Below are 27001 nucleotides of genomic sequence, written 5' to 3'. Positions count from 1 at the left end.
ACGTACAATTCTGCAGCTAAAGACCTACGTAATGGATGAATGGTGGGAAATTCCACTTTCTGAATTTAACAAACTTGTGTCTTCAGTGCCCAAATGCTTAATAAGTGTTATTAGAAGAAATGATGATGTTACACACTGGTAAACACTCGACAGTCCCAACCTTTTTGGAGCGTGTTGCAATCATCTGATTTGAAATGACTGTACATAAAATAACTATGAAATTCACAGGGTAAAACATCATATAATGTGTAATTGTACAGCTTTAAATATTGCAAAGTGTGGATATAATTTACAAATCATTGTACATTTTTGTTTTTATTAGCATTTTTATATTGTCCTAACGTTTTCGGAATTGGGTTTGCTTCCTTTACACATTTTAACCTGTGTCTGATCTTGTAAATTGGTTCAGATCTCTCTTTCCTTTCTCTCTTTCTCTCACTGTTGTTTATTTATTTATTTAATTTTAGTTTTATTAGTAGTATATCAACCAATTTTTGGAACCCATTTTGTTTTTATTGTAATTTCTAATAATAATAATAATGTCAACTCTGACATTATTGCAACATCTGACACTGTTGCACTTGTGTACATGGTAGTGTGACAATAACTACTTTTATTTTTTTATTTGATTACTATACATTGGTGATAAATTCCAGTTGTAATTTCTTAAAGCTTTTATTTTGAAAGTCGGCACTAAGCGATCCAGGAAGTCTGTGTTTGAGTGTTTGTTTGTAGGTTCATTTACAGTAGTGTATTATGCTTCTCATTCAACATCTGGTAAAATGCTTGTCTCAATGCATGTTATAGGCGGACCGAACAACTGATCATCTACATCTGAGATGGAGTTTGTTTGGAGCGACCACATATTACGCTGAGCTGCACATCACGAGCCTCTGCATGTGTATATCTGTGTGTCAGCACTGCAGAAAGGTGCTCGTTCAGTAAAGTGTGGTGAAAGAGACTACTTAGCTGTCCATGCTGACTGTAGATTTATTATTAAACACAGCCTTTTTCAATTCACAAAGCTTTTGGATGACAGCTATATAGCACTCAATATCTGCCTGCAAGTTCGGAATTGTCTGTGCAAATTGTGTTTAGCAGCAATTTTGTGGCCATGTTAACCAGTGCTTTTTATGGGCACAATTCATTGGTTTTTATATATTGTGACCTTTCAGTAAGTATTGCCCTTTTCAGAGTAACCGATCACACAGTCTAGGCCAGTATAAAGAGTTTTAAAAGCACATCTTCAGAGAATGTATGGGTATTTTTGTAGAGAGACAAATTACTGTACAGGTGATGTTGTGCGGAAAGCCCTTTTATGGAGATTTTTTGGGCTTTTTGTCTTTTATGTAAATTACTGAGGTTAAGAGCAAAATCTGTAAATCTGCCAGAGTTGATCTATATGATCTCAGATAATGTGAACTCCACAGTCTTATTAGTTCTAAATCAATTAATGATGTATTCCATTCAACAAAAAGAAAAGAGGAAAAATTTGTAAACAAAGAAAGGGGTCACCCTTCTTTTAATATTAGCAGATGTAATGTTAGTACAGTACATGGCAATGACAGGTTTGTGGGCTCTAGCCTGAGTGTTGGTGTTATCTCAAGTGTCTGTGAGTGTCCTTTGCTCTTGACTGTCTCAGACTGTGATGTTGGCTGGGCCAGGCGTTTTTTTAGGGGGGATGGATTTATTTTATTCATCACTTGTTTAAGGTGCAGGTGAGAAATTCAACAGCTCTGTGTGGTTTTACATTCCTGTTCCCTGATTCCAGGAAAGAGCCTTCTCTCAGGACACAGGAGAAGGAATGCCATGGCCACTGTCCACTCAAAACATATTGACCCCATTAACACCTGGTATTTAGATGCATCTCGGGTGATCCGATCACACGTGGTCGGGCGAGACACGTCGCTGTTTACACCTGGTGGCTAAATGTGTCTCCTGTGACCACTGTTCGGATTTGGAGGGGAGGGTCTCTGTTTTATGATGACACACTTCTGTCACTATGTCACTGTGTTACTGCATGTTATCGAAGCGCAACAAAGTCAGAAAAGACAAAGAAAGCATGAAAAAATGTTGCGCTGTTTCTCCCAGATGCAGCTGAAATTTAATCTAAGGACAAATGCAACATTTCAAGCAGAATTATCTGTTATTTTAATGGATTTCCTGTATTAACCTGAGCTTGAGATGTTTGTGCTTGTGCTTCTCATCTGTCTAGCTGCATGTTTATATCAGACACACAGAAGAAGATCCGTGAAGTTCTTATGCTTTTGTTTGTATCTGCTTTTTTAAATTTTCCAATCGGGTGTTTTTTTCCTTTTAATGTTGCTCTTAACTAGGAAAGTTTAAACTCTTGTTTTAGCACAGCAGTTGATTGACAGGTGAGGGGTGGCGCTTCACTGCTGCCAGGATGCATACAGGACGGATTAGCATTTACACCTCAAATGTGATGTGGTCACATGCATTTTTGACCACATTCGTATGTGTTTTTTGTTATTCGATCTCAAAACATTTTAGACCCCATTTTGACCTGTATTTAGCGCTGACCACATGCGATCAGATCACTAAAATGCCTCTTAATACCAGGTGTAAACAGGGTTTTATGTTTTGGAAATGTGAAATTATACAGTGAAAGGTGGTTTTGAGCCATTTGATTGGTGCAGAAAATAGCTTTTAAACATTATTCTATAGATTATATGTAGAATAAACATTCTATACTATAATCACAGTGTGTGATTACAATAGAGTGTACTACACCATAAGTACAATTTGTGTTCCATTCCATATCTACATCAATCATAGTGCATAACAATTGATTACGTTCACACAGTCAGTTCGATTATAGAATGTGGTTGTCACTCTCATAACTAACTGAACTGTGTGTGAACAGCACTCAAATACAGGACTGACAGTATTCTGCTGTTGTGTGAACATGCCCATAGATCACCTATATAATATCGGACAAATTACTTTTACAGTAGTACAGGTGGAATTGAATTACACGTCAATGATGCAGTGTACTGTTCTAATTCACCTGTCCAATCTCTAAGTATGTTTCTAAAATGTAATTTAATCTCCAAATTTTTTGCTTTCATCTGAGGAGATGTTTGGAAAGAGAGCAGAGACAGAGACAGTGTGGCTGGGTTATGTTGCCAAGCTCTGGAATTTCTTCCAAGATATTCACTTTACAATCACAACCATCAGTGTCAGCAGAATCTGTGTATTGTTTGGGGACTTGAAGAGATGAAGCCTGCCACCACACTTTATCTCCAGTGTCATTTTGAGACAGTTAAGAGGACAATGTCCCTCAAATGTCCATCGTTTTTCTGTTTTTATTTAATTTATGTCATTGTGAAACATGTTTACCTTGGAGGATGGAAAGTACTTGAGTAATTATATTTCTTTTCTTTTTCTAAGTGTCATTTTGGGGAATTTTACTCAAGTACTATTGAAACCTGAAAATTGTACTTGTACTCTTACTCAATTTCCAAGAAAGCACACACTTTGGGCAAATTCACTTAACAGTTGCACCACTTTTGCATGTGGTATTTCAGCGCAAAAACCTGCATCTTTTTCAATCTAGTTCAACCAGGTGCAATCAGCAATGAAATTGCGCTGGGTAATACTCTACAGTATTTAAATTAATTAATTGTCATTCCTTTCCGCCAAACATGCCTCCTTTCTATATAAATTAGGCTTATTATAGATTCTGCTTCATTTACAAAAATTACATGGCACGATTTTTATTTAAGAGATGTTTGTATACATTTTCAACCATTCGTATCAGCAGTAATTTATCAAATAATGAACAAATAATGGAGAAACACTTTATTAGCTGGCATATATTCAGATGTGCAGCGTAGACAAGCGCACTTTCGGCATGTTTAAGAGAATGTATGAAAATAATGCCTACAGTTCCTGCAGGGTGTGTCAGATAACGTTGGTCTGCGGGATCCTTCGTAATATAGCACTGTGAATCGGCACCAAGATCAGAACAATTGTGATCAGCAGCGATTTTATGGGCGCGTTTGCGGCGTTGCCTGATCTGCATAATTCCTTTTGTAAATCAGCTGCTGAATGAACAGAATTAACATTTAAGTTTTCATTTGTTAACATGAGTTGATGCATTAATTATCATGAACTAACAACTAAGTATTGTTCATTGTTAGTTCATGCCTATTGTGTTAACTAATGTTAATAAATAATTATAAAGCGTTACCAGTATAATATATCTGTAGTTTTTACACCTCTAATCAGTGAAGACTGATATAACTGACAGTAAAATCACTTGGCTGTAATTGGCTCAGTTAACAGGTTTAGCTGGCAAGAGTTCAAATGAAAATAATTCAACTAAATGACATGAGCCATAACAAACTTTTTTTTTTACCTTTTAGTTGAAAAGGTCTGCTCATACAGTAGTTAGTACATATGTGTGTTTGTTTTTGTGTGCCGTACGTGTCAGAGCTAGGTATGTTGCAGTGGTTAGTGGGTGGAGACAAAGGGGCAAAACGACCCTAATGGACTTACTCCCTCTGTTTTTGTGTATGTGGCAGGTGGCGTGGTAGAGACATTTAGTCCTTAGGGCTTATGTTTTTGCTCTGCCCTCTGTATTAACAAAAGAAAGCTTTTGTCGGTTAATTTGGATATGTGCACATGGGAGTTTCTGGAGTGCGTGTGCATGAAACAATACTGAAACGTTAAGTTTCTGCCTGTCTCTGATTACACAGAGAAGCATGCTGTATCTCTCTGGCTGCTTTGCCTAGGCGTGCTCAACACCTGCACTGGGCCGCACCTGTTTTGTTTATGTGGGGGTGTGTGTAGGAGCTCAACTGCAACTCCCACACACACTTTCAGTGTGTTTGTGTCTACTCAGTTTCACCTAGACGGAAGAATTTGGCAAGACTTTAAAACTTTAAAGTGAGTGGAAAATGAATGGTTGTATAAATAGATAGATAGATCTTAAGAGTGAGAGAGTTGGATATTTAGAGAAAAGAGTGATAAACTCATAGAAGCATCTTTTTTGTCAGATTGGTCAGACAATAGCAGTGCAATAGTACTGTGTACTCCTCCCACTCCAACATTAACCTTCACTCCCTCCTTTTTCTACTGGTTGTAGTCCTTCTGTGTATCTGTTTGTAAGTGTGTTCTTGGGTCTGTTGGTATCTTTGTATTGAAAGAACAGCTGCCTTTTGCTCTTTCCCATCGACACACACATACACTGAGAGATATGACTCAGTCTCTCTGAGAGTGCATGGGGAGTCGTATGTCATGTGTTTAGTTGAGGAGGAGGATCCGGCTTTCCGGGCCATGAGTCAGGCAAATAGACAACCAGCAGGAATAGAGGGGGGTCCTGTGCTTTGCCGGATAAAGATTCCTAGGAGCCGTTGTGCAGTATTAAGTGCTCTTGCTCATGATATGTTGAGCAATGATTCTCTCATGGGACCATTCAAATTCGGTTCTTTAACACCACCAAACCCACCCTCCCAGTACTTTCATGTCATTCCCTGCTGTGCTATCCAATGAAAGATATGATGTGTGTCTTGGATGCCTGTGTGTCTTATATAATCATGGTTGGTAAACCATCATTGGATAAACCTTTCAACAATGGTTGTGTTGTGGATGCAGGTGTACCGGTGGTGTGGTGTTTTGAACTAGCTTAACCAGGGACCTTGGTCAACCTCTTTCACCATGCTGGTCAACCTGGTGCTCCAGGTAGTTCTTGTAAGAAGTATGTAGCACTATATATGAGTTCTTGTAAGAAGTATGTAGCACGGTAGCATTTTGGTCATGCTTGGGCCATGTGGTGTGGAGCTAGGCAAAGGAATGTTCTGTCACTTCCTCTTCCTCAGCGGCTTAGTCATAGGACTGGCAGAGAGGCAGCTGTTATGTTTGAGTGGGTGTTTCTAGGGACATAAGTGTCCCAAGATGTTGGCTAAATGTGATGACAACTTCAATTTGGGGACATCCAGGGACATCTTCAATTGGAAAAACAATCATACATGAATTAAATATTTTATTTAAAAAATTCGAATAATGCTAATAAGTTTTCTGTTAGGTTTAGAGGTGGGTTAAGGTTAGTTTATAGTAATCATAGTGAGTTTATATAAAAACATTAGAAGTCTGTGTATGTGTGTGTGTGTGTGTGTGGGCGCGTGTGCGGGCGCGTGTGTGTATGGATGGGTGGGTCATGTTTTGCTTACATTATTGGGACCAAATGTGACATGCTCCATCATTTTGAGTCACTTTGACCCAGTAACACCTTTAACATTTTATGCACTAAAGTAAAAAGGAAAGTATTTAAATGATTCTATCAGCCAGCATTTAAAGGCGTCATGTCACAAGGAATAAATATTCCTTGTTCTGAGGTTATTCTACTTAAAAAACGTACTGTAAATTTCAGAACTCAAAACTTAATCCCCAGTGCAATAAAAGCATTTATTGAAACCAAGCTGCAAAAACGCTTCATTCTCTACTTCCGTGATTTCCCTGCATTACTAGGTGGCCAATTAATTCATGACCGCCTCTACAGCAACAACATCAATGCCTACTTTAAATCATCGCACCCTTGGCCCCCGCCCCTTAGTTTGTAAACAGAGAGAGGCCTCAATATTCCTGAACACCAAAGGGTGTATCTACTCAATTTTTTTATTACTTTTGTATATAAACATGCAATAGACAGATGTCACCATTTTGACCATCCTGGATGCATTCTTGTGCCCATCTGTGCTATTTGTAATTGTTGGTATTTGTAAACATGCACTAGATGGAATTCTTTGAACGTTATGATGTGTTTCCATCTATATGCTCATCAGTGCAGGATGATACTGTATGTGTATGTATCTTTTATCACCGTGCTTTGGATTATGTACTGTATGTGTGGTTTCATATCAGCTTGGATTGCTTGTGAACCAGTCATAATATGATTCAAGCTTTGCAAAGGAACTGTTATGATAGGATGGGGCAGTTGAAAACAATACTGGACCCAGTCACAAAACCGTGAGTAAACAGTTCCGTTCATAAATATTTCAAGTGTCATGTCTGTTTGATAAATTATTGTGCTGCTGTGCTGGCAGTGAACTGTTTAATATTTTCGGATGCAATGTGTTGGATGTGAGTTATGTGTAAACCATGAAATATAATTTTATAATGTTGTGGAGATTGTTCATTCTCTACCAATTGAGTTTCAGATATGGCTGTGTTTTCGAGGGGATACGCGATCTTAGCCAATTATAACAGTGGCTGTTTATGTTGAAGTTGAAAGGAGATGCTGAGGCCAAAACCAAGCATTTAGATCAGAGGGCCAGAGACAGGGTGGAAAATTATCATAAGTTACTAAATTATGACTGTCAAAATTATTTAAAAATTACTATATCATGACCCCTTTAATTATTATATTTTGTCAACAGTTTGGAGTAGAAACATAATAATGTCATTAGAAAACGTTCCTTTTTACTTAAGTGCGTAGAACTAAGATTTTTATCATCAAAATTATGTAGCAGGTCACAAATATACCCACAAGCTTATCAGGTAAACCTCAAACCAAGAAAAACGGCTTTGTAAACATACCAAGTAATGTCTTATTGAAAATTTTAAATGCAAAAAGGTTTCTGTGAGGGTTAGTTTTAGGGGTGGGGTTAGGGGATAGAAAATATAATTAACTCGATATAAAAAACAAAAGAAGTCAATGGAAAGTCACATAGGTGCTTGTTTACTATGTGTCTTACAGTCTTTGGGCAGAGTAGAGAAAGTTAAGGGTGTAGGAGGAATACTTTTAAGAAGCTGGGTCAGATAAGATACGGGCAGTGGGTCAATGTGCCAGCCTTGGCTTTGTTCTTGTGCTATGGCTCTGTGATTCACACAAATCTGAGTGACAGCACAGGCTTGAGTCACAGAGCTGACGCCGCACTTACTGAGACACGTGAAATGAGGTGCTTATGCGCGCTCTCTCTTTCTCTGAACAAAAAGAGGGAAAGTCCAAGAAAGGCCCTTTGAGGGCACTTACTCACATATACTGTATAGAGATGTCTGAGAAACCCACACATAAACACACACACATACACATACAGGGGCAGTTACATCTGACACATTATGTCTTTATGTGTGAATAATCCAGTGATCAGCAACTGCAGCATAATTAGCACTTGTGTGGGATCACACACAAACACAAATACACACACTCACACTCGTACTCACAAAAAGCTCCACTCATGAGGTGTGGGGGCACAATGCCCCTCTGTCAGCATTCGTGCAAGTGTGTGTGTGTGTGTGTGTGTGTGTCCACACACACAGGTCTGACCTCCTCCTTTTCTGGTTTCAGATGTTCCTCTGCTGGTTTTTCTTTTCACTTGCATGCTGCAAATCTGCTGATGATTGTTTGGCAAGTGTCTGAAGTAGGGGAAACATGCCAGTATGCAAGTCACACACCTCACTGATGTGACAGTGACAGGCAATGTGCCTCCTACTGCCCAGCTATTCAATTCAATTGAGTTTTGCTCCATTCATCTCAGTTATTTTAATTCATCTGAACTTTCACTTTCAGATCCATTCAAATTTAATAATGTAAAATCTATTTCAGTTTGTTGTGGATTGTGCATATGAATCATAGTTGAAACTATCAAAGGCCATTAGTGCTTATCCAAGTTGCGTGTCATAGTATTTTCACACAGTACTTTGTGCGATCATTAAATTGCAAAGGGCTGTGATTTAATTAAATAAATAAATAGTCTGCTTCCTTCAAAGTGTATTTGCGCTGCTCTGTCCAGTCTATATTAAGTTAGAGCATTGTTAGTGTTTTCAGAGCGGTTCTGTGCTCCACAACTCCCTCTCATGCTTAGAGTAACAGAATTGCTCAGAGTTCGGTTCCGTTTGCTTACGTGCGCTAAACGCTTTATTTACACTAAACTGGTGTGTCCTATGTGAAGCGTTTTTTATTATTATCTGCGGTAGCAGCATCTCAGTCTCCGCAAGGCATAGGTATCATAATAATAATGCAGAATACAAGATGGGGTATAATTCAGACATCTTTATTAAATGATTGCTGGTCAAACAACATTAACAGAAAGAGTCCAGAAACATCTCTTCGTTCCCCTGTCATTTGTTGACCTTACGAGTGAGTGTGTCGCACTTAATACACTCCCCGCGGAAACAAGTGAAAGCGCAACTAATATTACCAACATCCAACAAAATGAAAAGGAAGGAACATACATAATACATCTATATCAAATATTTAGTTACTATAATATAGTGCATTGCTAAATTAAATATAATAAAATAATGAATACAAATAAATAAATTAAATAGTGGCAAACTAATAAAAATGTTCTCTTTAAAATTAACTACACCTATGGGTTATCGGTTCAACTTCAGTTTGACATTAAGCTTCATTCTTTAGGACTACGGTATCTTATATACAGTAAAGAATAGTTTGTATAAGGCTACTAGTTTTTAAGGCCTAGAATAAAGAGTAACATTTATATTTTAAAATGATATTTTGTGTATACTGAATTATTGACTGGCAGCAAGAACTAGGCAACGACTATGGTTTTAGCAACAGGGAAATTTAGTTAACAGTGACATTGAGCAGAAAGCTTACATATAACCAGTTTTGACAGAGCTGCTGATAAAAAGTTAAATGATCAGCATCGATTGATGAGATGAAAAGAACATTGGAGATCGGTATCGGATGTTAAAATCCTGATTGGAGCATCCTTAATATTCAAGTTGACTATGTTTCATAAACTAATGTTGATGATTAGTGGGCTGAGATCCTGTCACAAAATGGACAAAAACAGGTACACGGTGGATGGTAACATTTGGAGATAAAGAAGAATTTGTTTCACTGTTTATGTATTTATTTGTTTGTGGGTGAACTGAAAAAAGGTCTCAGTTTTGTTCTTTTTAAGAGGGTTCAAGTGTGAAAACCCCAGTAGCCTTTTTACAGTTGAACATGTGGAAAACATTACCATCATAATCGCAGTTCAAATCGCAGTCGCAATATTTTCGAAATAATCGCAATATGACTTTTTGTCCAAATTGCGCAGCCCTAATTTTCACATAATTCATAACAGATCAGTTTTTGACATCTGTTGCATCAGAGGGATGCCACATTAATTAAATATCACACACAAGATCTATTTAATATCTCAATTGTTTGTCCTATACCTACACAGTATTGAGATTAAATTGAGAGCAAAAAGTGACTTTTGCTTAAAGCAATAGTTCACACAACAATTTAAACTCTGTCGTCATTTACTCACCCTCATATTTTTCCAAACCACATGGCTTTAATTCTCCTGTTAAACATAGAGGGAGATGTTAGGCATAATGTTAGCATCATTGACCATTCAATTTCTTTGTATGATAAATAGAGGCAATGAAAGTGATTGGTAACTGAGACTAACATACTGCCTAACATCTCTTTTCTTTTTTGACAGTCTGTACCATGGACTAAAGAAGTTTGTTTTTGCTCTTCTACAGATGCTGTTGCTGTGGTTAAAATTAGTTTTAATCAGTTTCTTCAAAGTCCTTTAAACTCTCCTTTCAATTAGTGCCTTCCAATTAAATGCCCTTGTTTAGGCCTACCAGAAATGTGTGTGCTTAAAAAGTCCCAGTAGAGCTGATGGGGTACTGTGTGTGGCCTGCTCTACTAATGAAGGCCCCTCTCTCTCTCTCTCTCACTCTCCCTCCCTCTCTCTCTCTCTCTCTCTCTCTCTCTTTCTCCCTCCCTCTCTCTCTCTCTGAAGAGAAGACAGTACTTGGCTGCCACTATTGGCTGTCGTGCAAGTAACGTTCTGCTGGTTTCATCTAATTTCCTTAATAGATGTGCTGACAATGAGGTAGCCTGAATCAGTAGCACTGTATGTTTCAGTGTGACTGCTATAGTAACATTGAAATGACTTGTTAGGAGTTAGTGGATTTGTTAATCGCCTTGAGCAAGAGCCAACTCCTTTCAAATGCGCTCAGGTTCTGTATTTAGGTTTCAATAATTTGTACATTTGCTAGTTTGTTGCGCTATGTTATAGTATTCGTAAGTCTAATGTTTGTGTGTGTGTGTATGTATGTGTGCAGGGGACTGGTGTGTGTCTTGGTGTCTATATGTGTGCGTGTTTGAGTGTCATACAGCAGGGTGTGGGGGATGTGGAAGCTGACATTTCGTTTTGAGTAGGAAGTCTGTGGTCAAGCCGTTTTCTATGCTCCCCTCCACTTTTTTCCTTCTCCATGTAGTTGCACTTAGAAAAGCCTGGCCATCTCTACAGATGTGGAAATCATTTTAGTGGGCTGTGTGTGGGTGCCCCTGCGTGCATGTGGGAGGCTGGGCTTCATTTCTGAAGCGTGGGATTCAAGAAGTGAACAGGCCCATTTGAGAGTGTACTGAAGTCCCCCCTTGCCCAAAGCACTCTGGGAAGGCCTTGGGTTTGGCCCGCTCATAAATGAAACCCCTGTACTAGTCAGGATAGAAATAGCCCTGCAAAACTGCGAGAACATGGGACTGCTCATGTATCGAACAGAAAAACAAACTTAAACCACTCCACGTCGGACAACGCCTTTTAACTCCTGTTTTTATTTCCAAATTCCTGATTTTTTGTTTACCTTTACAAAAATACTTCTGCCCCTCAAGCCATAAAGCCAAAACTCTGGCTGGCTGCAAATGTATGTTGGGTGTTTTCTAAGTAGGACACAAGCACACACTCACATACACACTAGATTGAGGAGGCGTGCTATGTGCATATCACTCCTCTCTGTCTCTAATTGGTTGCATTGATCATTTCCACATGGCTGTTGGTTGCACATCTGCCACTGATGTCCCCACCCCGCATCTTATTCTTCATCCTCCTCATAACCTCCTGCTCCCTGGAGAAATGCATGGTGGGAAACAGGATGTCACCCACTAGGTGGCATGTCACAACGGTGCACTTCCTGTTTTCTTGGATCATTCTTGTGATCTTCTCTCTATATCTTTTTCTGTCTTATCACTGATTGTCCCCTGTTTATCTTTTAATGGCCTGTGTAATGTAGACTTCCTTTGTAATAAAACCTCCAGGTAGACTTTTTCAGTTATGCCTGGGGGGGGGTCACTTAATTTATTGGATTTCACCTTTTGGCAAAAGCAGCCAATCTGGGCTCCCTGATAACCAGGGTACTCTAAATATATAATTTTATACCTACATTGCAAGCCTTTTTTTGTCAGTTGCTCCTTGCTTACAGGTCTGACAGAAGTCAGCGTTCAGATATTTTGCTGTGAAATCACAAGTGAATGTCTTTACATAGTGCCTCTAGTCCTCTTAGAAATTAACCTATCAGAACACAAAACACTTACTTTATTCCAAGGGGTTAAATAGGGATTCTGAACTATATAGAGTTATATACGTGTGTGTGTGTGGGAAAAAAAATTGAGGTGAAATATGTAATGTCTGCACCACTAGCGCCGAATGGAATTGCAAAAATAAATAATGCGTTCAGAACAGATTTCTAAATATGCCCCTCGCCTGCAGTTGTTCAAACAGTCAGATAGTTCCACCCCCAACTCGTGGCATTGGTTGAGTAACATTGTTTGGGCAGGTCTAAGCGGGTCGCTAAAATTTTTTTTTTTATGGCGCCACAGAAACAGTTTTTACAGTTTTTGAGATAATTATGAATTATAGTTGTCTCTGCATGTTAAGCTGGTATAGAAGAAAGTATTTTAACACTGAAAAAGTTACATACTTCAGCTTTAAATGTAACGTGAAAATATAATGTCTTTTTATTGAATATTGATGGAGCAACATAATTTGTGTTTGAATTTTTTTAAAAGGTGGCCAAGGTAACAGGCTGCTAGAGGCTTATGGTGATATAGTGTAAAAATAGGGGCTATAGTTATAGGGCAAAATGAATCAACCAAGTACTTCTGAGAATCAGTCAATGTATACACACTTCGTACATTCTTCATGACAAATATGTTCACCCCATCTTAAGAGTGGATATTTTTAATGGGGCCCTTTAGCCCAAAGTCAAAAAATAAGGGGGGCTTGGGACAGAAATGCCACAAAAAATCTTAAAAATCCCCTTGAAATTCAAACTATATCGTTTTTTTATAATATATGTTTTTTATTTGTAACATTTGAGTTTTTAATATTCTTTTATTGTCCTAGGTATACATATTATGCCATAAAAAAATAAGTTGATGAAATTCTTATGATAAGAGGTAATAGATTCTTATAATATAAAGTCTGAATTTGTACTAATGAATTGATTCATTTTTTGCACTTAAACGTTTTAGACACAGTTAATGTTTTAAATGGTTTTAAAAAATATGCCCCCATAAAGAAAAAAAATTCCCCAGGAAATCAAATTCGGGGCAAATATTGCCCATTAAATTAATTTCTGACACTGCTTTAGCTCCTGCATCAAGGGGGCTTTTTACTATCCCAAATATTATCCTTTTACTTATTGGACAGTTATTGAATTTTGTTTTAATCACCTTGAAGAAATCAGAAAATTACAAATACGGTTAAGTATTTTGTCTCAAAATAAAAAGTGACAAAAAAGATTAAATAACCTAAAAAAATCAACCTTTAGACATTTAAGGAAAGTGCTGTGGTAGGTTTTTGTTGCAGTTTAGTATTTGGGAGAAAATAAAATCAAAGTGTCTTTTACCCTGGGGGTCTTTAGCCCTGTTGCACCCTATTTTTGCTTTGCTAAATAGAGCCAAAAAGTGTCTACTGGAACTAATAATAAAACTAGACTGGAGCATAGACATAAGATTTGATGGATTGACAATATTTTCTTCCCTTTTTGAATCAAAGTAGAGGAAAAAACTTTTTGGATCAGCCAATCCAATCCCTGCTTTTTCCTATACTTGGTGCCAATCACTATGGGACTGGTTTCAGCCATTTTTCAAAATTGTGGATAATATGCAAATCTATTACATTTGAATGCTGGCCAAAGCCACACTCCTCAGCTGGGAGTGACCGAACAGCTGACTTTACTAACAATCGTATCATGCGCTTTGTGAAACCAAAGAAAAGTTCCATGTATAGAGATCGGCACACACAAGACAGCACACATACACACACACCCACTACTTTACATATTTCATCATAGCAGACAAAGAAGGGGTGTGTGTGTATTTGTTTTTAAGTCAATAAACTTAATTTGCTGTGCATATCTCCCTCATGTCTCGACACAGTGGCACATACAGTACATCAAAGCTCCTGAGAACATACATGTTCAGACAGCTCTTTCTGACTGCTCCATTGACTGTGCAAGAATGAGAGAAACTTTGAAGTTGCTAAGACTTACACAAAAGACATTAGTGAGACCCACAATTTAAAAACTACAGGTAGGGTCTGTGTACGTTTGTCTAAACATTGTAAAAACACAGAGGAAGGTGAGACAGATACGGAGGGTAAGAGAGAGAAAAATAGAGGGCGAGATGGAGTGAACAGTTGCATGTAAACCCGTCTGTCTTGTCTGGGGCCTATAGGCTGTGCGCAAGGCCCGGGATTGTTTGGATGTCTGAATCAAAAGCCTCTCTGGCTGAATTCAATCCCAGTGTTTACTCATACTCTCGCACACCCCTCCCACCTCTGCTCAGCTCCACAAACACACACAGATCCTCTGTGTCTTATCCTTAGAAGTATTCCCCACCCTGCAATGCTGTCTACCTTCACAGTCTCTCACTTTGACATTTAAACAAAAAAAATTTGTCCAGGACTTTTAGAGATAAAAAAAATGTAAAACCCATTAAAAGTTGTTGAGGTATTGTCTGAACGATCTTCATGAGCTGCCACTTTTTATTTGATTTAAAGGAAAAGTTTTTAATAGTTTCTGTATTATTTTCTTTCTTCTGTGCTGCACAAAATGAGATGTTAGGCAGAATCTCCAAGCTGCTCTTTTCTATACAACAAAAATGGAAAGTGATTTTTTTTCTGACAAGCTCCAAAAAGGACATAAAATGTACCATAAAAGTAGTGAATATGATTTGTGCGCTATATTCCAGGTCTTCTATAGCAATATGATAGAATTGTGTGTGGAACAGACTGAAATTAAAATAGTTATTTTCTGACATAGTTGCCTTGCCTATCATTTGCGATTATATGCAATTAAAAAATAGCACGTTTGACGACATTGACAACAAATGTCATTGGTTTTGTCTAATTTGAAAATCACAACTTAACATGATATTTTAGAGCTTTGATTATAATGAGGTTGACTTAATTATGTCACATTTTTCATTTTTGGTTGAACTATTCTTTTAATGTGTGTGCTTGCCATCTGTTTGGGTCACATCTTCTTGCTGTTGTATAATTGTTGCAGTTCTATGAAATTTAGGATCTGGAATCTTCCAGAGGGACTCCATCAGGACCGAAACATTCTACATCTTCCAACAAGTGCTGGTGTCCCTCAGTCCCTAACACATAAACAATTACAGGCAATGGGGGGGGTTGTCTTCTCATCACATCCTAGAATTACCCAATGAAAAACTGCAGAGGAAGAGAGAAAGCGAACTGCTTTTCTCATATGCCTGCACTGTTGGCAGGGCCCCATTAAAAACTGTGTGTTTAGGCTGATGGAGTTATGAATGTTCTCTCTGGATGAAGCCCAGGAAGACTTTTTAAATGTGTTATTAATGGCTATAAGGCCTGTATTTGTTGGGAAACTAAACTGTTTGACTTGGACAGATGAAAGAGCAAAAGAATCTGAATGATAAAAATATTTGTAAGTTCAAATTCAGCATTTATTTGAGATGTATGGCACATTGTACCATGCTGCTCAGAAAATGTTGATTTTGATAGCGGTCCTCTGAAATATGATTTTTCTGCTATGCTAGGAGGAATTCACTTTTTAATTCTTCAGCAATTGCAAATTTGCTCTTTATCTACAACATATTATTTCAAAGAATTATGTCTACATGAGTATTAATTTGCTTTCCATTCTGTTATAATTTACTCACCCTCATGTTGTTCCAATCCATTATGGCTTTTTTTCTTCCATGAAACATAAAATTTTAGTTTTTCAAGAATATTGTTGTCACTCTTTTTCATATAATAAAAGCGAAAGGGAACTGGGACTGTCAAGTTCCAAAATCATTAAAGTATGATAAATGTAGGACTTAGCGATATGTCCAAAAAGAGTGGCCATGTTTATTAGACCCGAAGAATTAATTAAACTTAACTTATAAACATCACAAGAAGAAGAAACACTTTCTTTCCTGTGACAGAGCTATGGATCGCAATATTTATTTATTTATTTATTTTTACTAAAGAGCACATAAAAAACATCAATGGTGTTGATTTCGGAAATTTTGTTTTGTTCAGTTGATAGCTGTTGTATTGTATTGTCATGTTAAATTAGCTGGATTGCTAGCTAGCGGCTACAGAACTTCGTTGCTGGTTTCCATGACAGCAGGGCTGCCTGCTGAAACTTCCTAAATAGCTGATTTCATAACAGTGATTCAGGTAGCTAGTTGTGTCTATAACTTTGCCGAACTCCTTGCGTTTTTAGCAAGACGTACCCGATTCTATCGTCTAGATGTAGAGCATAGACTTAATATCAAAAATTACTCTAAAGTTTATCATTGAATATATATATATATATATATATATATATATATATATATATATATTTTTTTTTTTTTTAGATAAATATCGATATTGTTTTATCACCCAGCCCTAGATAAATGTCTGCTACAGTATATTCCAAGTCTTCTAAAGACATACAGTAGCTTTATATGAGGAAAAAGTAAAGCTATTGTGTGGCTCCAGAAGACTTGGAATATAGTGCATGAGTCAGCTGAACTACTTTAATGATACTTTATTATACTTTTTGTGTAATTTTTTAGTTTTACAGCCCCAGCCCCCTTTTCACTTTTTTATTGTGTTTCACGGATGTAAGGCAGTCATGCAGGTTTAGAAGGACATTTAGGAGTCAATGAAGACTTAATTTTCATTTTTGGATGAAATATTCCTTTAAAATTTCAGTAAGACTGTTGACTCCTGGGCTTCATTGATATTTAGTTAAATTGCTACATGCTTTGTTTTTCCTACCTGCATTTTACTGCTAAGGGGGACACAGATCACAGCCTATAGCGCATCCTGTAAAAAACATAGTGGAGCAAGTTTCAGGAGGGCAGGTGTGGGGATGGAAAAAGCAGCAACAGAGCTGTGCTTGGAAAATGGTTCCAGAGAGGTTGTTCCGAAAAGGAACATGGCAGAAAAACCCTTGACTACTGGCAGGAAAGCTGCCATTTCATTTGGTGTGAAAACACTGACACTTTTCCATTCATGTGACTGTTTTTCATATCACTTTTTGGACTTCATGTTTAAACATGTGATGTGTATATGCACTTGCTTGGTGAATGTCAGTAGCCTACTGTAAAGAGCAGAGTTTTTATTTATGGGCTTTTCTGCCTTTTAATTGATAGAATACATTTTAAAGCGACAACACACTATTCAGGGAAACAACACAGGCTGGACTCGAATCTGTATGGTAGCGGGAGCACTACAGCTACATTGTGGTACCATTGCACCACAATTCTGACAGTAGATGTTTATAAAATGATTGATCTTTTCTCTTTGTTATTTAAACCTGCAAAGAGCTTGTGGTATGTCTAGTGATTTTGGTAAACATTTAATTAGGATAATCCATAATAGCAGTGACTTGCGTTAGTGGGCTGTTAGTGGTTTTATAACAGCAAACATCTTTAAGCAAGAACTTTACTCTCTTATATACATCTGTGGTGACTCCACTCAAAACAAAGGTATGTGTTTGGCCATAAAGATGAGTTAATTAGCAAGAAACTGGGCAGACATAACATAACCTTTTCTTTTAAAGGGGAGGAGACATGGCATGGAAAACTGGATTTTCTTTGCTCTTTTAAAATAAAAGAGTTCAATTTCCATACACAATGCAAAACTCCTTGCCCACTCCATCCAACTAATTTATGCAAACCATGAATACCTTAGCATATGACCCATATTTACATTTCAACACCTATTCAGTATTCAGCACATTTGCCCTCCCTGATGAATCTGTGAACTATGCCTGTATGCTGAGGTTAGCCAATCGTACCTTTTACATATGGAAGGAACACAAAACTCCATAAGATGTTGGTCAATAATTAATGACTAATGTTTTTGAAGTTCTTCCTGGATTAACTGCAAAAGTTCACATACTGTAGATGCATTGTCCTTTGTTAGTTGGCTGATGAAGGCTTTTGTTGGCAATTAAATGATAGTCCGTGTATTCCATTTCAAGTGTGTAGTCCATCAATAGACAAAGATGATGCAGGCAGAGATCAATGAGGTGCATCGCAGTTCAACCGGCAGGTCATTTCGGTGAGGTTCGGGGGGGTCCATCATAAGTCCAAGGTTCAGGAAGAGGCATATGAAGTATCTGATGTCTTACAGTTGGAGTTGGCATAAGTTCATCCTCTGAAGTCCATCATAAAAGACTGAAGTGATGTCTAGCTAGCACTGGCTGCATTTAGTTATCATCACTCAGTGACACAGCAGTGGAGTCCGACACCAAGCAGGAACAGAGCTATATCTGGCCGGCTCCGGTAACCTCGGGAAATTAATATTAATATTATCCATAATAATATTAGCGTAGATGTCATTTAATTTTATGCAGAGTTATAGATCATGCAGGGTTTCCGTTGTCCGGTAATTACCGGACATTGGCCGGGAAAAAAATGAAATGTCCGACAAAATTAAATCTCTCCGGTCAAATTGTCCGATTAAAATTGCCTAATAATCCCCCCTAACACAATCTGAATTTGAGAATAAGCCTAAAATGTATAAAGCAAAAATACACCGACCTTTGGCTATGTTATAAAGGAACAGGCTCTACCGTTTGAAAGTTATTAAACAACATCGCATGCTGCATTTCAAATAAAGCGCACGCCTAAAACGGCTGTAATATAGACATAAACAACGCACGATTGAGTGAGACGTTTCAAATATGGCCAGGCCCAGGCAGACTACCCTTAAAAGCTTTTTTCAGAGGCCAGACGCGACGGACGATGGTGAATCAGGAACGCCTGAAGCCTCAGATGTCCAGAGCCAGACAGCTCCACCACCGCCGGAGAAAAAGCCGAAGTGTAGGGCGTATCGGTCGGAATGGAGTGACAAGTTCCCATGGCTAAGATGTGAGATAGTTGATGGTAACGAAAAAATTTTCTGTTCGCACTGCGAAAAGGCAGGACAACGCAACGGATTCACAAGAGGGTCGAATAATTTGAGAGTGTCTGCTCTCATTGAACATAGTCGGAGCAATGACCATGTTGCGGCGCTCAATTTAACGCCACAGCAGGTTGCGATGAAAGGCCACTGTGACAAGGCCACAGAAACTTCTAAGAAAAAACTATGCTCTCAGCTCAAAATTGTATTCCACATGGCAAAACATGATCTCCCATCTAACCATTTTGTAGCACAGACTGAGCTACTGCAAGCTCTCGAGGCTCCAGATTTCGTCACCACCGATGGCATTTATTGCCACAGCGACTTTGTGGATGATATGGAGAGGGCATTAGAACACGTCGTGGTGGAACAGATCCGTGAAAAACTGAAAAACAGTGACTTCATTGGAATAATAATTGACGAAACTGTAAATATCACTGTGAACAAAAAGTTAATCATATATCTAAAGCTAGAAATAAAAGGAAAGGTGGAGACATGCTTTCTTGGAAATTACGATGTGGACTCCGGGACCGCAAGATGCATTTATGATTGCGTTGTTGCGGTGCTTCGCGAAATGGATATAGCACTGTCCCGTGTCATTGGCCTGGGTTCAGATGGTGCAAGTGTAATGATGGGAAGGCATGGTGGGGTTGGTGCTTTAAGCAAGCGAATCCATTTTCTATCCAGGTGCACTGCGTTGCCCACAGAGCAGCACTTGCTGCGCTGGACGCAGCGAAAGCTGTGGAAAACATCAGAGCTTACAAAAACACGATCTCCTCAGTGTACTCCTTCTACAAACACTCTGCCACCAGAACATCCCGGCCCCTGCCAATTAACAGCTGCACTCAGTGATGAGGACATGGTCAGCCTCAAGCAGCCGTGCGCAGTCCGCTGGCTATCCCTACACAGGGCTGTGGAGGCCATGAAGCACAACTGGGCAGCTGTGGCCATGGAACTTCATGAAGAGGCCGTGGGAGGAAATGCCCAAGCACAAGGGCTGCTTGGTCAAATCCAGACCTACAGCTTCATAGCCCTGACTCACGCACTGGCCGATATACTACCAGTGATGACAAAACTGAATTTAGTTTTTCAGAAAGACAACGTCAATCTTTCCAGCATCCGACCAATAGTGCAAGCATCTGTCGCGGCATTTACACAGTTACGAGATGTCCCAGGTCCAGAAGAGGAGACATTCCAGGCGGGCTATAAAGACGGCACATACAAGGATGTCAAAGTGACCAATTCAAGCGACCGCTCCATTCAAGCTTTCAAAAAAGCCAGGGAACGCTATGTTCAACATCTGATAGATGCCTAGCAAGATCGGTTCCCCGAGGATTGCATGGATCTACTTCACTGCCTCGATGCCCTTCTGAACCCCTCTAGATATCCGCAGACACATAGCGGTAAGTAGGAGCTGTTGATTTATTATACGGGTCATTCTACAGAAACGTCCCCTTATGATATGGCAAGATGTCTTAAAATGTATTTATTTTTCTAACATTTAAACTTACACCACATTGTTAGATTACTAAAAATAAAAAAATAAAAAATGTAAATATAAATAAAAAATTATATTTTTTGTGAATTTATTTAAAGACCTTTTTTTAAGGTCCTTTTTTACATTTTTTTTGTCACTGGTGTTACCTTACTTTGGCAATTTCAAACGTTTTTATGAAATATTATTTCTAATTTTTTTTCAGCATTATGTAGTCAGAGTTACCGAAAAATAATAATAATACAACAAATAAGGAGATTGTTCAGGTTTGTTAAAAGTGTGCTTGAATGAGGTTCGTTCGTTTGCTAACCATGTATTTGCTATAACAATGAAAATATTTGAAAACCGGTTAAAATTAAGTTGTGATGCAATCCTTTAAATCTTAACTTTTGAGTGTAGCAGAATTAAATTGATGTAAAATTATTATGTCACATGTGACATTGTATTTATTGTGACAGAATTTTTTTATATTTTATAGTATAAATATAATATCAAATATATTTGATAGTTATGTATACATTATTGTATTTTAAATGGTGTAAAAACTTGTTATTGGCCTCAAAATAAAGCACTTTCCCTCTGTACATGACTGTGGGGACGAGCACTTCTGTGGTGGAATTCTATAGAATTAATAAAAATCAAATATTGCCATTGATGGCTCAAGAAGGTGTAATTTTTCAAATAACATTGTTTTATTTTAAAATGTAAAGAAATTGTAACCCTAAAGTGTTTAAGTGTAATATTTTTGTAAAGGCTAGGGACAGAAAAATGGACATTTCCATAGAATGACCCATACAGGCCTATTTATAATAAGCTAAGCGCAGCATTCTTTGTAAGCCTATAATTCTAATATCGTTCTCACCTATTATATTATCTTATAGCTCTTCAAGAATATGCAGAACCAGCGATCAGAAGGATTATTTGCCATTTTACAAGCATTGAGTCTGCGGACACTGCTCCTCTTATCGATGCCGTAAGCCTGCGACGTGATGCCCTCGCTGTCATGACAGCACTCCGTGGCTATGGAGGATTGCATTTCTCCACAGCCTGCGAAGTCCTCATATGTGATTTCAACGAAATGTATCCAGAGTGGACCAAGCTCGCCAAGATAGCCTGTGTAATCCCTGTCTCAAGTGTTCCTGCAGAGAGGGGGTTCTCGCTGCAGAATCGGATCAAGACGAAGCAGCGAAGTCGCCTTGTGGAGAACAAGGTTACGCGGCTTATGCGCATTGCAAGTTGTGGAGAGACACTGCGAAGTTTTGATTTTAAGTCGGCAGCTGCACAATTCAGCACTGCAAAACAGCGTAAAAAGTAGCCTAAAATGACGCGAGACAATGTTAAAGGCCTAGTCATTTGTTTGTTCCAGTTCATTTGACAAGGAGTCATTTCACGGTGGCCAATTTAAATGTTACCAGCTAAATGAGACATACTGAGAGTGTATAATTAAGTTCGCTTGCATAAAAACAATAGGCTACTATTCAGATATTTTATGTGGGGAAGGGGGGTTTGTTAAACTATGAATATGAAACCATAGTAAAAACAATTGATTGACACCAATCGGACATTCATGTTTTTTTCCTCTATTTGAAAGTTAGGCTAATAAACATGTTGCATTCTATACGGCCTGATTATGTCATTTTTTTAAGTTACATAGCCTGCCTCCAGTTTTCCTCAACTTGACTAATTATATTCGATATTTGACCGGCATATCATCAAAATGTCCGTAAAACGAAACCGTGACCGGCACCATTTTTTTCTAGCGGAAACTCTGAGATCATGATAGATGTTTCTTGTTCTGGCAGACCTAACTAAATCAGCCTAATTGTGAGTTGATGGATAAATTAGGTGTATGCCTGGCTAAATAGATGAGTCTTTAGTCTAGATTTAAACTGAGAAAATGTGTCTGCATCCCAAACAGTGTTAGGGAGACTATTCCGTAGTTTAGGAGCCAAATAGCAAAAGGATCTACCTCCTTTTGTGGATTTTGATATTCTAGGAACTATTAACAAGCAATAATTTTGTGATTGTAATGAATGTGATGGAATATTGCATGTCAGAACGTCACTTAAGTACTGTGGAGCTAGACCATTCAAATGAAATGCAGGTCTCAATCAGTGTAAACCTGCAGTGAGTGACAGCAGTCATTCTAATGGGAGATTGTGTCGCATTGCTCGATTTCTGTGTACAGTTTATTAAAAATGTAATAACAGTTTTGTTTTGTCATGTTAATAAGTAGGCCAATCTCACAAACTCTGAACGCAAATGACTGTTTTTAATTTCCAGTTAGTTAAGTGCAACCACTGGAGGCCAAAAATGATCAAACGATGATCTTACATGAACAAGATCAACATTTAAGATCTAACAGGATGAATGGTCCCCTGTCTCGCCACCTAAGTGCTAACTGAACACGGTAACTTGTTCGATTTAAATCAGCTGAATAAGTTTGAATATTGAATATGCCATATTATTTACTGTAAGTGGACTAATAATTTAAGCAGTAATTTAGCAATAATTCAATTTATTCTATACCATAGATATCAATTTAAGTTAATTAAAATTACCTTACCTTAAACATTATTACAATATAAATACAAAACAATACAATGCTTAAAAGATGCTTAAAAGAAACTGTAGCACAGCTCATATCCACCATTGTAATCTGCTACTCTGAAGAACCACACGGTTGCTTAATTTGTGACGTCATGGTATTTTAATAATTTAATCAACATTAATAATCTCAATTACAATCTCAAGAGCAATAATCGACTATTATGATTTTTGCTATAATTGTGCAGCCCTAGGGCTAATATGATCCTATTTCTTGGTTCTAGTCAGCAGTCTGGCAGCTGCATTCTGAAGCAATTTAAGTTTATTTTTTGAACATGCTGGACATCCTCCAAGTAATGCATTACAATAATCTAGTCTTGAGGTCATGAATGTATGAATTCGTTTTTCGGCATCAGCAACAGAGATCATGTGTCATAATTTAGCAATATTTCTGAGGTGGAAGAATGCTGTTCTACAAACATTGGAAATTTGATTTTCAAAGGACAGATTGGCATCAAATATAACACCCAAGTTCTTCGCTGTAGAAGGTGATGTAACAGTACATCCATCAAGAGTCAAATTATATTTTAGCGGCTTGTTTTTAGAGGTTTTTGGTCCAATAATTAGTACCTCTATTTTGTTGGAATTGAGTGGAAGGAAATTTTTGGCCATCCAATCTTCGGTCTGCTAAATAGGACCTAAACCACGTGTGGCAGGGCGGAGAGCGGGGCCGGGTCGTGATCCTACACACCCGGTCCCGTATCAGGCTAATTATGCCTCCGTGAGGGATAAAGGTAAAGCACACCCTCCCCCAGGGAAGGGGGGGGGGGGTGTAGGAATGTGGCAGGGCGGAGGGCGGGCCCGGGTCGTGATCCTACACACCCAGTCCTGTATTAGGCTAATTATGCCTCCATGAGGGATAAAGGTCGACTGCAGGGGATCGTGCGAGAGAGAGATCGTTTACGGACATGTCCGTCGTGTGTGTGTTTATGTTGTCTTTTAAGTTTATCATTAAAACTATTATTTATATTGAAAAGCTGGTTCTCGCCTCCTCCTTTACATTAATTCCTTTACACTGGTGCCGGAAACCCGGGAAGGAGGAATCTAGGTGGGTGAGGGCCAGATGGAGGGTGGTGGCGATGGCGTCGTCTGTTGAGCAGTTTGGACGATACGCGGACTGCAGTGGGTCTAGTGAGGGGGGCAGCTGGGTCTTATTGTGCCTCATGACAAGCCTCTCGAAGCACTTCATGATGATGGGTGTGAGTGCGACGGGACGGTAGTTGTTGAGGCAGGACACTGAAGTCTTCTTTGGCATGGGGACGATGGTGGTGGCCTTGAAGCACGTTGGAATGACGGCGCTGCTCAGAGAGATGTTGAAGATGTCGGTAAGAACATGAGATTGTTATCTGGTCCAGCAGCCTTCCGTCGGTTGACTCTACGTAGAGTTTTCCTCACATCAGCCGTGGTAAGACAGAGCACCTGTCCATATACCATTTCTCTGAAGAAATGAACATAGTTGGGAGGACACTACCATTTCTAGTATTTTCAACATAAGTGGTAGATTTGAAATCGGTCTGTAATTTGCCAATTCTCTAGGATTAAGCTGTTGCTTCTTATTAAGTGGTTTGATAACTGCCAAGTTTCTTGGGACATGTCCTAAGGATAGCAAGGAGTTAATAATATTAAGAAGTTCTGTGATTACAGGGAATACCTATTTTAAGAGCTTAGTTGGTATTGAATCTAACATACATGTTTTGGCTTTTAATTTTTTTGATACATTTTGTTAGCTCTTCATGACCTATGACAGCAAAAGATTTAAGTTGATCACGAGGAAAATTATGAGACACTGTTTTCTGAAGAGCTATGACAGTTGATTGCATAGTTCTAATTTTATTTCTGAATTTATTTATCAGTAAAGAAATTAATGAATTCATTACTATTGTGTTGTGATATTTGGTTTGTCAATGCTTTATTCCTAACCAATTTAGCCACAGTATTGAATAAACATCTAGGATTGTTGTGGTTATTTTCTATGAGTTTGCTAAAATATGCTGACCTGGCAGCTTTTAGTTCCTGTCTGTAGCTACAGACACTATCCTGCCATGCACAGCAAAATACCTCTAATTTGTATTGTTCAACTTGTGCTCCATTTTTCGAGCTGCTCTCTTGAGAGCATTAGTGTGATCATCTACATTAACTACTAGATCTGATAAAAAATTTGCAAATTCACCATGAAAATCTGAATACGGCCCTGGTGATCTATACTGTAGCAAGTGATGTGTTACATTGAACGTGTGTGTGTGTGTTTATACAGGGTTTCAACGTGTCATGGAAAACCTGGAATTTTGCAATGCAGTTTTCCAGTCATGGTAAAGTCATGGAAAGTTAGATACCTAAATGTCCTGAAATGTCCTATTTATGAAAATAATAATTTGTCCTGGAAAATATTTTAGTGTAATAAAACTGTTTGACTCGAGAAAAATGGTTTGTGTTACATGTACAATAATATGGTTACAATCAGGACTCGGGATAGGATTCGAATACACACATATGTATAATTTTTTCACTGTTGCCGGCTACACATTGTGAATAACATCATTGGTTTACTGTCATAAACAAAGCATGTACATTTTGTGCTCATCTGCTGATATAGATTAAGTATCAATATAGAGCAATTTATGATTTCTTTATTTATTTGATGGATTTATTTGTACTGCTAACTAAAAAAACATTTGAGTTGTAAAATTTAGATAGTGACAGCGGTCTGAACGCTGCTAAATAAGGTGGAAACGTACCATCACAGTCTGTGAAAAGGTTCCATTAAACCACAAAATGAAAAAAAATATTAAATTACATTTATATTTAATCTGCGTGTGCTACACACTTAAAAATGTATGTGTGAAGCCAGTCGCTCATACCATGAAAACACTGCTTTTTGATCATTAAGTGCGCTCTCTGTGTGTGTGGTAGATGATGGAGAGATATATTTAATATATGTAATGTAAAGTTTACTGTAATTAAATAATTATAATAATAATATATTAAAGAAATATCTCACATCTTGTTCTGTAATGCAGCACAATATCTCCTATGTTGTCTCATATTTAGCTGTGAGGATTTGGTCAAATGTTATTTGTTTAACATAAAGCATTGTTATATTAAAAATAAATACATTTAGATTATTTTATTTTATTGAATCAAGTTGAAATTAATTATTTTAGTTAGAAATCATTTTGATGATACAATTTAACTAAGCTGTTGAACACGGAAATTCAGAAAAAAGAACCATTCAATAACCACAATACACATCATGACCTCTTGTACCTGTTGGGCACATAAAATGTCCTGGAAAACTGTGCCTTGAAAAGAGAGGGATCCCTGTTATAGCTGGCCTCGTTCACCGCACTCTCCTGCAGTTACAGAAATAAACAGCACCCACAGACCGACAGACTGCACGCTTTTGTCTCAGCCTGGATTCCTCAGTGGCAGAGATGTGATATTCCTGTGGCTTGGGGCCAGACAGACAGTATATACCCCTGTCTCTCCCTTATTCCTATTTTCTCTTTCTCTTTTTTCTCTCCAGCTAAACCATGCCACATTCTCAACATATCTCACTCTTTGTCCACCTTGTCTTGTACACCCCCAGTGGGGGGGCACTGCTGTGTGCACTCGTAGTCCATGCTCAATATAAATATATTCAGACAGGCTTTGCCTGTCTCTGGTAGGAGAGCATCGGTGTACCCTTACTCTCTACTACGCTGGCCTCTATAAATAAACACTCATTGCAGGAAGCAAACATTGGAGG

At 38.2% G+C, this 27001-nt stretch overlaps 1 protein-coding gene across 6 annotated transcripts in view; it reads left to right on the top strand.

Annotated features, from left to right (window-relative positions):
• cbfb (core-binding factor subunit beta) overlaps positions 1-27001 on the top strand; it is a 54125-nt gene that overhangs the window by 15085 nt on the left and 12039 nt on the right. The gene's annotated exons all lie outside the window — the stretch shown is intronic.

The sequence above is a fragment of the Xyrauchen texanus genome, chromosome 21 (assembly GCF_025860055.1).
Source record: "Xyrauchen texanus isolate HMW12.3.18 chromosome 21, RBS_HiC_50CHRs, whole genome shotgun sequence".
Classification (NCBI taxonomy): Eukaryota; Metazoa; Chordata; class Actinopteri; order Cypriniformes; family Catostomidae; genus Xyrauchen; species Xyrauchen texanus.
This window is presented reverse-complemented; position numbering and strand designations above follow the sequence as displayed.